Here is a 9590-nt window from a genome sequence, read left to right on the forward strand (position 1 = left end):
ATGCTTTGAATTGCGCATAAATGTCGTCAAAACAGTCTAACAAACGTCTACGGCCATACCAGGTTGAAAGCACCCGATCTCGTTCGATCTCGGCAGTTAAGCAACCTCGGGCTTGGTAAGTACTTGGTTTGGTGACCGCCTAGGAATACCAAGTGTTGTAGTCATTTTACTGTTTGCACAAAGTATGCTTTGAATTGCCCATAAATGTCGTCAAAACAGACTAACAAACGTCTACGGCCATACCAGGTTGAAAGCACCCGATCTCGTTCGATCTCGGCAGTTAAGCAACCTCGGGCTTGGTTGGTACTTGGATGGGTGACATCCTAGGAATACCAAGTGTTGTAGTCATTTTTCTATTTATACAAAGTATGCTTTGAATTGCGCATAAAGATCGTCATAACAGACTAACAAACGTCTACGGCCATACCAGGTTGAAAGCACACGATCTCGTTCGATCTCGGCAGTTAAGCAACCTCGGGCTTGGTTAGTATTTGGATGGGTGTCCTCTTTGGTATACCAAGTGTTGTAGTCATTTTTCTATTTACCCAAAGTATGCTTTGAATTGCCCATAAATGTCGTCAAAACAGACTAACAAACGTCTACGGCCATACCAGGTTGAAAGCACCCGATCTCGTTCGATCTCGGCAGTTAAGCAACCTCGGGCTTGGTTGGTACTTGGATGGGTGACATCCTAGGAATACCAAGTGTTGTAGTCATTTTTCTATTTATACAAAGTATGCTTTGAATTGCGCATAAAGATCGTCATAACAGACTAACAAACGTCTACGGCCATACCAGGTTGAAAGCACACGATCTCGTTCGATCTCGGCAGTTAAGCAACCTCGGGCTTGGTTAGTATTTGGATGGGTGTCCTCTTTGGTATACCAAGTGTTGTAGTCATTTTTCTATTTACCCAAAGTATGCTTTGAATTGCCCATATATGTCGTCAAAACAGACTAACAAACGTCTACGGCCATACCAGGTTGAAAGCACCCGATCTCGTTCGATCTCGGCAGTTAAGCAACCTCGGGCTTGGTTAGTACTTGGATGGGTGACCGCCTAGGAATACCAAGTGTTGTAGACAATTTTCTATTTCCACAAAGTATGCTTTGAATTGCGCATAAAGATCGTCATAACAGACTAACAATCGTCTACGGCCATACCAGGTTGAAAGCACACGATCTCGTTCGATCTCGGCAGTTAAGTAACCTCGGGCTTGGTTAGTACTTGGATGGGTGACCGCCTAGGATAACCAAGTGTTGTATTCATTTTACTATTTGCACAAAGTATGCTTTGAATTGCCCATAAATGTCGTCAAAACAGACTAACAAACGTCTACGGCCATACCAGGTTGAAAGCACCCGATCTCGTTCGATCTCGGCAGTTAAGCAACCTCGGGCTTGGTTAGTACTTGGATGGGTGACCGCCTAGGAATACCAAGTGTTGTAGTCATTTTTCTATTTGCACAAAGTATACTTTGAATTGCCCATAAATGTCGTCAAAACAGATTAACAAACGTCTAAGGCCACACCAGGTTGAAAGCACCCGATCTCGTTCGATCTCGGCAGTTAAGCAACCTCGGGCTTGGTTAGTACTTGGATGGGTGACCGCCTAGGAATACCAAGTGTTGTATTCATTTTACTATTTGCACAAAGTATGCTTTGAATTGCCCATAAATGTCGTCAAAACAGATTAACAAACGTCTAAGGCCACACCAGGTTGAAAGCACCCGATCTCGTTCGATCTCGGCAGTTAAGCAACCTCGGGCTTGGTTGGTACTTGGATGGGTGACCGCCTAGGAATACCAAGTGTTGTATTCATTTTACTATTTGCACAAAGTATGCTTTGAATTGCCCATAAAGGTCGTCAAAACAGACTAACAAACGTCTACGGCCATACCAGGTTGAAAGCACACGATCTCGTTCGATCTCGGCAGTTAAGCAACCTCGGGCTTGGTTGGTACTTGGATGGGTGACATCCTAGGAATACCAAGTGTTGTAGTCATTTTTCTATTTATACAAAGTATGCTTTGAATTGCGCATAAAGATCGTCATAACAGACTAACAAACGTCTACGGCCATACCAGGTTGAAAGCACACGATCTCGTTCGATCTCGGCAGTTAAGCAACCTCGGGCTTGGTTAGTACTTGGATGGGTGACCGCCTAGGAATACCAAGTGTTGTAGTCATTTTTCTGTTTACCCAAAGTATGCTTTGAATTGCGCATAAATGTCGTCAAAACAGTCTAACAAACGTCTACGGCCATACCAGGTTGAAAGCACCCGATCTCGTTCGATCTCGGCAGTTAAGCAACCTCGGGCTTGGTAAGTACTTGGATTGGTGACCGCCTAGGAATACCAAGTGTTGTAGTCATTTTACTGTTTGCACAAAGTGTGCTTTGAATTGCCCATAAATGTCGTCAAAACAGACTAACAAACGTCTACGGCCATACCAGGTTGAAAGCACCCGATCTCGTTCGATCTCGGCAGTTAAGCAACCTCGGGCTTGGTTGGTACTTGGATGGGTGACATCCTAGGAATACCAAGTGTTGTAGTCATTTTTCTATTTATACAAATTATGCTTTGAATTGCGCATAAAGATCGTCATAACAGACTAACAAACGTCTTCGGCCATACCAGGTTGAAAGCACACGATCTCGTTCGATCTCGGCAGTTAAGCAACCTCGGGCTTGGTTAGTATTTGGATGGGTGTCCTCTTTGGTATACCAAGTGTTGTAGTCATTTTTCTATTTACCCAAAGTATGCTTTGAATTGCCCATAAATGTCGTCAAAACAGACTAACAAACGTCTACGGCCATACCAGGTTGAAAGCACACGATCTCGTTCGATCTCGGCAGTTAAGCAACCTCGGGCTTGGTTGGTACTTGGATGGGTGACATCCTAGGAATACCAAGTGTTGTAGTCATTTTTCTATTTATACAAAGTATGCTTTGAATTGCGCATAAAGATCGTCATAACAGACTTACAAACGTCTACGGCCATACCAGGTTGAAAGCACCCGATCTCGTTCGATCTCGGCAGTTAAGTAACCTCGGGCTTGGTTGGTACTTGGATGGGTGACCGCCTAGGAATACCAAGTGTTGTAGTCATTTTTCTATTTGCACAAAGTATACTTTGAATTGCCCATAAATGTCGTCAAAACAGACTAACAAACGTCTACGGCCATACCAGGTTGAAAGCACACGATCTCGTTCGATCTCGGCAGTTAAGTAACCTTGGGCTTGGTTGGTACTTGGATGGGTGACATCCTAGGAATACCAAGTGTTGTAGTCATTTTTCTATTTGCACAAAGTATACTTTGAATTGCGCATAAAGATCGTCATAACAGACTAACAAACGTCTACGGCCATACCAGGTTGAAAGCACACGATCTCGTTCGATCTCGGCAGTTAAGCAACCTCGGGCTTGGTTAGTATTTGGATGGGTGTCCTCTTTGGTATACCAAGTGTTGTAGTCATTTTTCTATTTACCCAAAGTATGCTTTGAATTGCCCATATATGTCGTCAAAACAGACTAACAAACGTCTACGGCCATACCAGGTTGAAAGCACCCGATCTCGTTCGATCTCGGCAGTTAAGCAACCTCGGGCTTGGTTAGTACTTGGATGGGTGACCGCCTAGGAATACCAAGTGTTGTAGACAATTTTCTATTTCCACAAAGTATGCTTTGAATTGCGCATAAAGATCGTCATAACAGACTAACAATCGTCTACGGCCATACCAGGTTGAAAGCACCCGATCTCGTTCGATCTCGGCAGTTAAGCAACCTCGGGCTTGGTAAGTACTTGGATTGGTGACCGCCTAGGAATACCAAGTGTTGTAGTCATTTTACTGTTTGCACAAAGTATGCTTTGAATTGCCCATAAATGTCGTCAAAACAGACTAACAAACGTCTACGGCCATACCAGGTTGAAAGCACCCGATCTCGTTCGATCTCGGCAGTTAAGCAACCTCGGGCTTGGTTGGTACTTGGATGGGTGACATCCTAGGAATACCAAGTGTTGTAGTCATTTTTCTATTTATACAAAGTATGCTTTGAATTGCGCATAAAGATCGTCATAACAGACTAACAAACGTCTACGGCCATACCAGGTTGAAAGCACACGATCTCGTTCGATCTCGGCAGTTAAGCAACCTCGGGCTTGGTTAGTATTTGGATGGGTGTCCTCTTTGGTATACCAAGTGTTGTAGTCATTTTTCTATTTACCCAAAGTATGCTTTGAATTGCCCATAAATGTCGTCAAAACAGACTAACAAACGTCTACGGCCATACCAGGTTGAAAGCACCCGATCTCGTTCGATCTCGGCAGTTAAGCAACCTCGGGCTTGGTTGTTACTTGGATGGGTGACATCCTAGGAATACCAAGTGTTGTAGTCATTTTTCTATTTATACAAAGTATGCTTTGAATTGCGCATAAAGATCGTCATAACAGACTAACAAACGTCTACGGCCATACCAGGTTGAAAGCACACGATCTCGTTCGATCTCGGCAGTTAAGCAACCTCGGGCTTGGTTAGTACTTGGATGGGTGACCGCCTAGGAATACCAAGTGTTGTAGTCATTTTTCTGTTTACCCAAAGTATGCTTTGAATTGCGCATTAAGGTCGTCAAAACAGTCTAACAAACGTCTACGGCCATACCAGGTTGAAAGCACCCGATCTCGTTCGATCTCGGCAGTTAAGCAACCTCGGGCTTGGTAAGTACTTGGATTGGTGACCGCCTAGGAATACCAAGTGTTGTAGTCATTTTACTGTTTGCACAAAGTATGCTTTGAATTGCCCATAAATGTCGTCAAAACAGACTAACAAACGTCTACGGCCATACCAGGTTGAAAGCACCCGATCTCGTTCGATCTCGGCAGTTAAGCAACCTCGGGCTTGGTTGGTACTTGGATGGGTGACATCCTAGGAATACCAAGTGTTGTAGTCATTTTTCTATTTATACAAAGTATGCTTTGAATTGCGCATAAAGATCGTCATAACAGACTAACAAACGTCTACGGCCATACCAGGTTGAAAGCACACGATCTCGTTCGATCTCGGCAGTTAAGCAACCTCGGGCTTGGTTAGTATTTGGATGGGTGTCCTCTTTGGTATACCAAGTGTTGTAGTCATTTTTCTATTTACCCAAAGTATGCTTTGAATTGCCCATATATGTCGTCAAAACAGACTAACAAACGTCTACGGCCATACCAGGTTGAAAGCACCCGATCTCGTTCGATCTCGGCAGTTAAGCAACCTCGGGCTTGGTTAGTACTTGGATGGGTGACCGCCTAGGAATACCAAGTGTTGTAGACAATTTTCTATTTCCACAAAGTACGCTTTGAATTGCGCATAAAGATCGTCATAACAGACTAACAATCGTCTACGGCCATACCAGGTTGAAAGCACCCGATCTCGTTCGATCTCGGATGTTTAGCAACCTCGGGCTTGGTTAGTACTTGGATGGGTGACCGCCTAGGAATACCAAGTGTTGTAGTCATTTTTCTATTTGCACAAAGTATACTTTGAATTGCCCATAAATGTCGTCAAAACAGATTAACAAACGTCTAAGGCCACACCAGGTTGAAAGCACCCGATCTCGTTCGATCTCGGCAGTTAAGCAACCTCGGGCTTGGTTGGTACTTGGATGGGTGACCGCCTAGGAATACCAAGTGTTGTATTCATTTTACTATTTGCACAAAGTATGCTTTGAATTGCCCATAAATGTCGTCAAAACAGACTAACAAACGTCTACGGCCATACCAGGTTGAAAGCACACGATCTCGTTCGATCTCGGCAGTTAAGTAACCTCGGGCTTGGTTGGTACTTGGATGGGTGACATCCTAGGAATACCAAGTGTTGTATTCATTTTACTATTTGCACAAAGTATGCTTTGAATTGCCCATAAATGTCGTCAAAACAGACTAACAAACGTCTAAGACCATACCAGGTCGAAAGCACCCGATCTCGTTCGATCTCGGCAGTTAAGCAACCTCGGGCTTGGTAAGTACTTGGATTGGTGACCGCCTAGGAATACCAAGTGTTGTAGTCATTTTACTGTTTGCACAAAGTATGCTTTGAATTACCCATAAATGTCGTCAAAACAGACTAACAAACGTCTACGGCCATACCAGGTTGAAAGCACCCGATCTTGTTCGATCTCGGCAGTTAAGCAACCTCGGGCTTGGTTGGTACTTGGATGGGTGACATCCTAGGAATACCAAGTGTTGTAGTCATTTTTCTATTTATACAAAGTATGCTTTGAATTGCGCATAAAGATCGTTATAACAGACTAACAAACGTCTACGGCCATACCAGGTTGAAAGCACACGATCTCGTTCGATCTCGGCAGTTAAGCAACCTCGGGCTTGGTTAGTACTTGGATGGGTGACCGCCTAGGAATACCAAGTGTTGTAGTCATTTTTCTGTTTACCCAAAGTATGCTTTGAATTGCGCATAAATGTCGTCAAAACAGTCTAACAAACGTCTACGGCCATACCAGGTTGAAAGCACCCGATCTCGTTCGATCTCGGCAGTTAAGCAACCTCGGGCTTGGTAAGTACTTGGTTTGGTGACCGCCTAGGAATACCAAGTGTTGTAGTCATTTTACTGTTTGCACAAAGTATGCTTTGAATTGCCCATAAATGTCGTCAAAACAGACTAACAAACGTCTACGGCCATACCAGGTTGAAAGCACCCGATCTCGTTCGATCTCGGCAGTTAAGCAACCTCGGGCTTGGTTGGTACTTGGATGGGTGACATCCTAGGAATACCAAGTGTTGTAGTCATTTTTCTATTTATACAAAGTATGCTTTGAATTGCGCATAAAGATCGTCATAACAGACTAACAAACGTCTACGGCCATACCAGGTTGAAAGCACACGATCTCGTTCGATCTCGGCAGTTAAGCAACCTCGGGCTTGGTTAGTATTTGGATGGGTGTCCTCTTTGGTATACCAAGTGTTGTAGTCATTTTTCTATTTACCCAAAGTATGCTTTGAATTGCCCATAAATGTCGTCAAAACAGACTAACAAACGTCTACGGCCATACCAGGTTGAAAGCACCCGATCTCGTTCGATCTCGGCAGTTAAGCAACCTCGGGCTTGGTTGGTACTTGGATGGGTGACATCCTAGGAATACCAAGTGTTGTAGTCATTTTTCTATTTATACAAAGTATGCTTTGAATTGCGCATAAAGATCGTCATAACAGACTAACAAACGTCTACGGCCATACCAGGTTGAAAGCACACGATCTCGTTCGATCTCGGCAGTTAAGCAACCTCGGGCTTGGTTAGTATTTGGATGGGTGTCCTCTTTGGTATACCAAGTGTTGTAGTCATTTTTCTATTTACCCAAAGTATGCTTTGAATTGCCCATATATGTCGTCAAAACAGACTAACAAACGTCTACGGCCATACCAGGTTGAAAGCACCCGATCTCGTTCGATCTCGGCAGTTAAGCAACCTCGGGCTTGGTTAGTACTTGGATGGGTGACCGCCTAGGAATACCAAGTGTTGTAGACAATTTTCTATTTCCACAAAGTATGCTTTGAATTGCGCATAAAGATCGTCATAACAGACTAACAATCGTCTACGGCCATACCAGGTTGAAAGCACACGATCTCGTTCGATCTCGGCAGTTAAGTAACCTCGGGCTTGGTTAGTACTTGGATGGGTGACCGCCTAGGATAACCAAGTGTTGTATTCATTTTACTATTTGCACAAAGTATGCTTTGAATTGCCCATAAATGTCGTCAAAACAGACTAACAAACGTCTACGGCCATACCAGGTTGAAAGCACCCGATCTCGTTCGATCTCGGCAGTTAAGCAACCTCGGGCTTGGTTAGTACTTGGATGGGTGACCGCCTAGGAATACCAAGTGTTGTAGTCATTTTTCTATTTGCACAAAGTATACTTTGAATTGCCCATAAATGTCGTCAAAACAGATTAACAAACGTCTAAGGCCACACCAGGTTGAAAGCACCCGATCTCGTTCGATCTCGGCAGTTAAGCAACCTCGGGCTTGGTTAGTACTTGGATGGGTGACCGCCTAGGAATACCAAGTGTTGTATTCATTTTACTATTTGCACAAAGTATGCTTTGAATTGCCCATAAATGTCGTCAAAACAGACTAACAAACGTCTACGGCCATACCAGGTTGAAAGCACACGATCTCGTTCGATCTCGGCAGTTAAGTAACCTCGGGCTTGGTTGGTACTTGGATGGGTGACATCCTAGGAATACCAAGTGTTGTATTCATTTTACTATTTGCACAAAGTATGCTTTGAATTGCCCATAAATGTCGTCAAAACAGACTAACAAACGTCTAAGACCATACCAGGTTGAAAGCACCCGATCTCGTTCGATCTCGGCAGTTAAGCAACCTCGGGCTTGGTAAGTACTTGGATTGGTGACCGCCTAGGAATACCAAGTGTTGTAGTCATTTTACTGTTTGCACAAAGTATGCTTTGAATTACCCATAAATGTCGTCAAAACAGACTAACAAACGTCTACGGCCATACCAGGTTGAAAGCACCCGATCTCGTTCGATCTCGGCAGTTAAGCAACCTCGGGCTTGGTTGGTACTTGGATGGGTGACATCCTAGGAATACCAAGTGTTGTAGTCATTTTTCTATTTATACAAAGTATGCTTTGAATTGCGCATAAAGATCGTCATAACAGACTAACAAACGTCTACGGCCATACCAGGTTGAAAGCACACGATCTCGTTCGATCTCGGCAGTTTAGCAACCTCGGGCTTGGTTAGTACTTGGATGGGTGACCGCCTAGGAATACCAAGTGTTGTAGTCATTTTTCTGTTTACCCAAAGTATGCTTTGAATTGCGCATAAATGTCGTCAAAACAGTCTAACAAACGTCTACGGCCATACCAGGTTGAAAGCACCCGATCTCGTTCGATCTCGGCAGTTAAGCAACCTCGGGCTTGGTAAGTACTTGGATTGGTGACCGCCTAGGAATACCAAGTGTTGTAGTCATTTTACTGTTTGCACAAAGTATGCTTTGAATTGCCCATAAATGTCGTCAAAACAGACTAACAAACGTCTACGGCCATACCAGGTTGAAAGCACCCGATCTCGTTCGATCTCGGCAGTTAAGCAACCTCGGGCTTGGTTGGTACTTGGATGGGTGACATCCTAGGAATACCAAGTGTTGTAGTCATTTTTCTATTTATACAAAGTATGCTTTGAATTGCGCATAAAGATCGTCATAACAGACTAACAAACGTCTACGGCCATACCAGGTTAAAAGCACACGATCTCGTTCGATCTCGGCAGTTAAGCAACCTCGGGCTTGGTTAGTATTTGGATGGGTGTCCTCTTTGGTATACCAAGTGTTGTAGTCATTTTTCTATTTACCCAAAGTATGCTTTGAATTGCCCATATATGTCGTCAAAACAGACTAACAAACGTCTACGGCCATACCAGGTTGAAAGCACCCGATCTCGTTCGATCTCGGCAGTTAAGCAACCTCGGGCTTGGTTAGTACTTGGATGGGTGACCGCCTAGGAATACCAAGTGTTGTAGACAATTTTCTATTTCCACAAAGTATGCTTTGAATTGCGCATAAAG

General features: G+C 43.9%; 46 non-coding genes and 6 pseudogenes across 46 annotated transcripts; all 52 read left to right on the top strand.

Moving 5' to 3' along the window:
* The first annotated feature begins 45 nt into the window (after positions 1-45).
* Positions 46-164, top strand: LOC145891938 (5S ribosomal RNA). The gene has a single exon (XR_014400705.1). It is a non-coding gene; the product is annotated as a 5S ribosomal RNA (ribosomal RNA).
* A 65-nt stretch (positions 165-229) lies between these two features.
* LOC145891872 (5S ribosomal RNA) lies at positions 230-348 on the top strand. Its single transcript, XR_014400642.1, has one exon. It is a non-coding gene; the product is annotated as a 5S ribosomal RNA (ribosomal RNA).
* A 65-nt stretch (positions 349-413) lies between these two features.
* On the top strand, positions 414-532 carry LOC145892354 (5S ribosomal RNA). The gene has a single exon (XR_014401090.1). It is a non-coding gene; the product is annotated as a 5S ribosomal RNA (ribosomal RNA).
* Positions 533-597: 65 nt separating this feature from the next.
* On the top strand, positions 598-716 carry LOC145891873 (5S ribosomal RNA). Its single transcript, XR_014400643.1, has one exon. It is a non-coding gene; the product is annotated as a 5S ribosomal RNA (ribosomal RNA).
* A 65-nt stretch (positions 717-781) lies between these two features.
* Positions 782-900, top strand: LOC145892355 (5S ribosomal RNA). Its single transcript, XR_014401091.1, has one exon. It is a non-coding gene; the product is annotated as a 5S ribosomal RNA (ribosomal RNA).
* A 65-nt stretch (positions 901-965) lies between these two features.
* Positions 966-1084, top strand: LOC145892447 (5S ribosomal RNA). Its single transcript, XR_014401118.1, has one exon. It is a non-coding gene; the product is annotated as a 5S ribosomal RNA (ribosomal RNA).
* Positions 1085-1149: 65 nt separating this feature from the next.
* On the top strand, positions 1150-1268 carry LOC145892443 (5S ribosomal RNA; annotated as a pseudogene).
* Positions 1269-1333: 65 nt separating this feature from the next.
* On the top strand, positions 1334-1452 carry LOC145891515 (5S ribosomal RNA). The gene has a single exon (XR_014400302.1). It is a non-coding gene; the product is annotated as a 5S ribosomal RNA (ribosomal RNA).
* A 65-nt stretch (positions 1453-1517) lies between these two features.
* On the top strand, positions 1518-1636 carry LOC145892102 (5S ribosomal RNA). The gene has a single exon (XR_014400860.1). It is a non-coding gene; the product is annotated as a 5S ribosomal RNA (ribosomal RNA).
* A 65-nt stretch (positions 1637-1701) lies between these two features.
* Positions 1702-1820, top strand: LOC145892302 (5S ribosomal RNA). Its single transcript, XR_014401041.1, has one exon. It is a non-coding gene; the product is annotated as a 5S ribosomal RNA (ribosomal RNA).
* Positions 1821-1885: 65 nt separating this feature from the next.
* LOC145892238 (5S ribosomal RNA) lies at positions 1886-2004 on the top strand. Its single transcript, XR_014400984.1, has one exon. It is a non-coding gene; the product is annotated as a 5S ribosomal RNA (ribosomal RNA).
* A 65-nt stretch (positions 2005-2069) lies between these two features.
* LOC145891292 (5S ribosomal RNA) lies at positions 2070-2188 on the top strand. Its single transcript, XR_014400093.1, has one exon. It is a non-coding gene; the product is annotated as a 5S ribosomal RNA (ribosomal RNA).
* Positions 2189-2253: 65 nt separating this feature from the next.
* Positions 2254-2372, top strand: LOC145891694 (5S ribosomal RNA). The gene has a single exon (XR_014400470.1). It is a non-coding gene; the product is annotated as a 5S ribosomal RNA (ribosomal RNA).
* A 65-nt stretch (positions 2373-2437) lies between these two features.
* On the top strand, positions 2438-2556 carry LOC145891874 (5S ribosomal RNA). Its single transcript, XR_014400644.1, has one exon. It is a non-coding gene; the product is annotated as a 5S ribosomal RNA (ribosomal RNA).
* Positions 2557-2621: 65 nt separating this feature from the next.
* On the top strand, positions 2622-2740 carry LOC145892547 (5S ribosomal RNA; annotated as a pseudogene).
* A 65-nt stretch (positions 2741-2805) lies between these two features.
* On the top strand, positions 2806-2924 carry LOC145892239 (5S ribosomal RNA). The gene has a single exon (XR_014400985.1). It is a non-coding gene; the product is annotated as a 5S ribosomal RNA (ribosomal RNA).
* A 65-nt stretch (positions 2925-2989) lies between these two features.
* On the top strand, positions 2990-3108 carry LOC145891440 (5S ribosomal RNA). The gene has a single exon (XR_014400231.1). It is a non-coding gene; the product is annotated as a 5S ribosomal RNA (ribosomal RNA).
* Positions 3109-3173: 65 nt separating this feature from the next.
* On the top strand, positions 3174-3292 carry LOC145892376 (5S ribosomal RNA). The gene has a single exon (XR_014401111.1). It is a non-coding gene; the product is annotated as a 5S ribosomal RNA (ribosomal RNA).
* Positions 3293-3357: 65 nt separating this feature from the next.
* On the top strand, positions 3358-3476 carry LOC145892356 (5S ribosomal RNA). Its single transcript, XR_014401092.1, has one exon. It is a non-coding gene; the product is annotated as a 5S ribosomal RNA (ribosomal RNA).
* Positions 3477-3541: 65 nt separating this feature from the next.
* On the top strand, positions 3542-3660 carry LOC145892562 (5S ribosomal RNA). Its single transcript, XR_014401129.1, has one exon. It is a non-coding gene; the product is annotated as a 5S ribosomal RNA (ribosomal RNA).
* A 65-nt stretch (positions 3661-3725) lies between these two features.
* Positions 3726-3844, top strand: LOC145891695 (5S ribosomal RNA). The gene has a single exon (XR_014400471.1). It is a non-coding gene; the product is annotated as a 5S ribosomal RNA (ribosomal RNA).
* A 65-nt stretch (positions 3845-3909) lies between these two features.
* Positions 3910-4028, top strand: LOC145891875 (5S ribosomal RNA). The gene has a single exon (XR_014400645.1). It is a non-coding gene; the product is annotated as a 5S ribosomal RNA (ribosomal RNA).
* A 65-nt stretch (positions 4029-4093) lies between these two features.
* Positions 4094-4212, top strand: LOC145892357 (5S ribosomal RNA). The gene has a single exon (XR_014401093.1). It is a non-coding gene; the product is annotated as a 5S ribosomal RNA (ribosomal RNA).
* A 65-nt stretch (positions 4213-4277) lies between these two features.
* LOC145892260 (5S ribosomal RNA) lies at positions 4278-4396 on the top strand. The gene has a single exon (XR_014401003.1). It is a non-coding gene; the product is annotated as a 5S ribosomal RNA (ribosomal RNA).
* A 65-nt stretch (positions 4397-4461) lies between these two features.
* Positions 4462-4580, top strand: LOC145891293 (5S ribosomal RNA). The gene has a single exon (XR_014400094.1). It is a non-coding gene; the product is annotated as a 5S ribosomal RNA (ribosomal RNA).
* A 65-nt stretch (positions 4581-4645) lies between these two features.
* On the top strand, positions 4646-4764 carry LOC145891696 (5S ribosomal RNA). Its single transcript, XR_014400472.1, has one exon. It is a non-coding gene; the product is annotated as a 5S ribosomal RNA (ribosomal RNA).
* Positions 4765-4829: 65 nt separating this feature from the next.
* Positions 4830-4948, top strand: LOC145891877 (5S ribosomal RNA). Its single transcript, XR_014400647.1, has one exon. It is a non-coding gene; the product is annotated as a 5S ribosomal RNA (ribosomal RNA).
* A 65-nt stretch (positions 4949-5013) lies between these two features.
* LOC145892358 (5S ribosomal RNA) lies at positions 5014-5132 on the top strand. Its single transcript, XR_014401094.1, has one exon. It is a non-coding gene; the product is annotated as a 5S ribosomal RNA (ribosomal RNA).
* Positions 5133-5197: 65 nt separating this feature from the next.
* Positions 5198-5316, top strand: LOC145892679 (5S ribosomal RNA). The gene has a single exon (XR_014401140.1). It is a non-coding gene; the product is annotated as a 5S ribosomal RNA (ribosomal RNA).
* A 65-nt stretch (positions 5317-5381) lies between these two features.
* Positions 5382-5500, top strand: LOC145891639 (5S ribosomal RNA). The gene has a single exon (XR_014400419.1). It is a non-coding gene; the product is annotated as a 5S ribosomal RNA (ribosomal RNA).
* A 65-nt stretch (positions 5501-5565) lies between these two features.
* LOC145892303 (5S ribosomal RNA) lies at positions 5566-5684 on the top strand. The gene has a single exon (XR_014401042.1). It is a non-coding gene; the product is annotated as a 5S ribosomal RNA (ribosomal RNA).
* Positions 5685-5749: 65 nt separating this feature from the next.
* LOC145892591 (5S ribosomal RNA) lies at positions 5750-5868 on the top strand (annotated as a pseudogene).
* Positions 5869-5933: 65 nt separating this feature from the next.
* Positions 5934-6052, top strand: LOC145892339 (5S ribosomal RNA). Its single transcript, XR_014401076.1, has one exon. It is a non-coding gene; the product is annotated as a 5S ribosomal RNA (ribosomal RNA).
* A 65-nt stretch (positions 6053-6117) lies between these two features.
* Positions 6118-6236, top strand: LOC145892219 (5S ribosomal RNA). The gene has a single exon (XR_014400970.1). It is a non-coding gene; the product is annotated as a 5S ribosomal RNA (ribosomal RNA).
* A 65-nt stretch (positions 6237-6301) lies between these two features.
* On the top strand, positions 6302-6420 carry LOC145891294 (5S ribosomal RNA). The gene has a single exon (XR_014400095.1). It is a non-coding gene; the product is annotated as a 5S ribosomal RNA (ribosomal RNA).
* A 65-nt stretch (positions 6421-6485) lies between these two features.
* On the top strand, positions 6486-6604 carry LOC145891939 (5S ribosomal RNA). The gene has a single exon (XR_014400706.1). It is a non-coding gene; the product is annotated as a 5S ribosomal RNA (ribosomal RNA).
* Positions 6605-6669: 65 nt separating this feature from the next.
* LOC145891878 (5S ribosomal RNA) lies at positions 6670-6788 on the top strand. Its single transcript, XR_014400648.1, has one exon. It is a non-coding gene; the product is annotated as a 5S ribosomal RNA (ribosomal RNA).
* Positions 6789-6853: 65 nt separating this feature from the next.
* On the top strand, positions 6854-6972 carry LOC145892360 (5S ribosomal RNA). Its single transcript, XR_014401096.1, has one exon. It is a non-coding gene; the product is annotated as a 5S ribosomal RNA (ribosomal RNA).
* Positions 6973-7037: 65 nt separating this feature from the next.
* Positions 7038-7156, top strand: LOC145891879 (5S ribosomal RNA). The gene has a single exon (XR_014400649.1). It is a non-coding gene; the product is annotated as a 5S ribosomal RNA (ribosomal RNA).
* Positions 7157-7221: 65 nt separating this feature from the next.
* LOC145892361 (5S ribosomal RNA) lies at positions 7222-7340 on the top strand. The gene has a single exon (XR_014401097.1). It is a non-coding gene; the product is annotated as a 5S ribosomal RNA (ribosomal RNA).
* A 65-nt stretch (positions 7341-7405) lies between these two features.
* LOC145892744 (5S ribosomal RNA) lies at positions 7406-7524 on the top strand. Its single transcript, XR_014401155.1, has one exon. It is a non-coding gene; the product is annotated as a 5S ribosomal RNA (ribosomal RNA).
* A 65-nt stretch (positions 7525-7589) lies between these two features.
* LOC145892444 (5S ribosomal RNA) lies at positions 7590-7708 on the top strand (annotated as a pseudogene).
* Positions 7709-7773: 65 nt separating this feature from the next.
* On the top strand, positions 7774-7892 carry LOC145891527 (5S ribosomal RNA). The gene has a single exon (XR_014400313.1). It is a non-coding gene; the product is annotated as a 5S ribosomal RNA (ribosomal RNA).
* Positions 7893-7957: 65 nt separating this feature from the next.
* LOC145892103 (5S ribosomal RNA) lies at positions 7958-8076 on the top strand. The gene has a single exon (XR_014400861.1). It is a non-coding gene; the product is annotated as a 5S ribosomal RNA (ribosomal RNA).
* A 65-nt stretch (positions 8077-8141) lies between these two features.
* On the top strand, positions 8142-8260 carry LOC145892593 (5S ribosomal RNA; annotated as a pseudogene).
* A 65-nt stretch (positions 8261-8325) lies between these two features.
* On the top strand, positions 8326-8444 carry LOC145892106 (5S ribosomal RNA). Its single transcript, XR_014400864.1, has one exon. It is a non-coding gene; the product is annotated as a 5S ribosomal RNA (ribosomal RNA).
* Positions 8445-8509: 65 nt separating this feature from the next.
* On the top strand, positions 8510-8628 carry LOC145891880 (5S ribosomal RNA). Its single transcript, XR_014400650.1, has one exon. It is a non-coding gene; the product is annotated as a 5S ribosomal RNA (ribosomal RNA).
* Positions 8629-8693: 65 nt separating this feature from the next.
* On the top strand, positions 8694-8812 carry LOC145891960 (5S ribosomal RNA). Its single transcript, XR_014400725.1, has one exon. It is a non-coding gene; the product is annotated as a 5S ribosomal RNA (ribosomal RNA).
* A 65-nt stretch (positions 8813-8877) lies between these two features.
* On the top strand, positions 8878-8996 carry LOC145891697 (5S ribosomal RNA). Its single transcript, XR_014400473.1, has one exon. It is a non-coding gene; the product is annotated as a 5S ribosomal RNA (ribosomal RNA).
* Positions 8997-9061: 65 nt separating this feature from the next.
* LOC145891881 (5S ribosomal RNA) lies at positions 9062-9180 on the top strand. Its single transcript, XR_014400651.1, has one exon. It is a non-coding gene; the product is annotated as a 5S ribosomal RNA (ribosomal RNA).
* Positions 9181-9245: 65 nt separating this feature from the next.
* LOC145892567 (5S ribosomal RNA) lies at positions 9246-9364 on the top strand (annotated as a pseudogene).
* Positions 9365-9429: 65 nt separating this feature from the next.
* Positions 9430-9548, top strand: LOC145892825 (5S ribosomal RNA). The gene has a single exon (XR_014401221.1). It is a non-coding gene; the product is annotated as a 5S ribosomal RNA (ribosomal RNA).
* The last annotated feature ends 42 nt before the right edge of the window (positions 9549-9590 follow it).

Source organism: Ascidia mentula, chromosome 2, assembly GCF_947561715.1.
Source record: "Ascidia mentula chromosome 2, kaAscMent1.1, whole genome shotgun sequence".
Classification (NCBI taxonomy): Eukaryota; Metazoa; Chordata; class Ascidiacea; order Phlebobranchia; family Ascidiidae; genus Ascidia; species Ascidia mentula.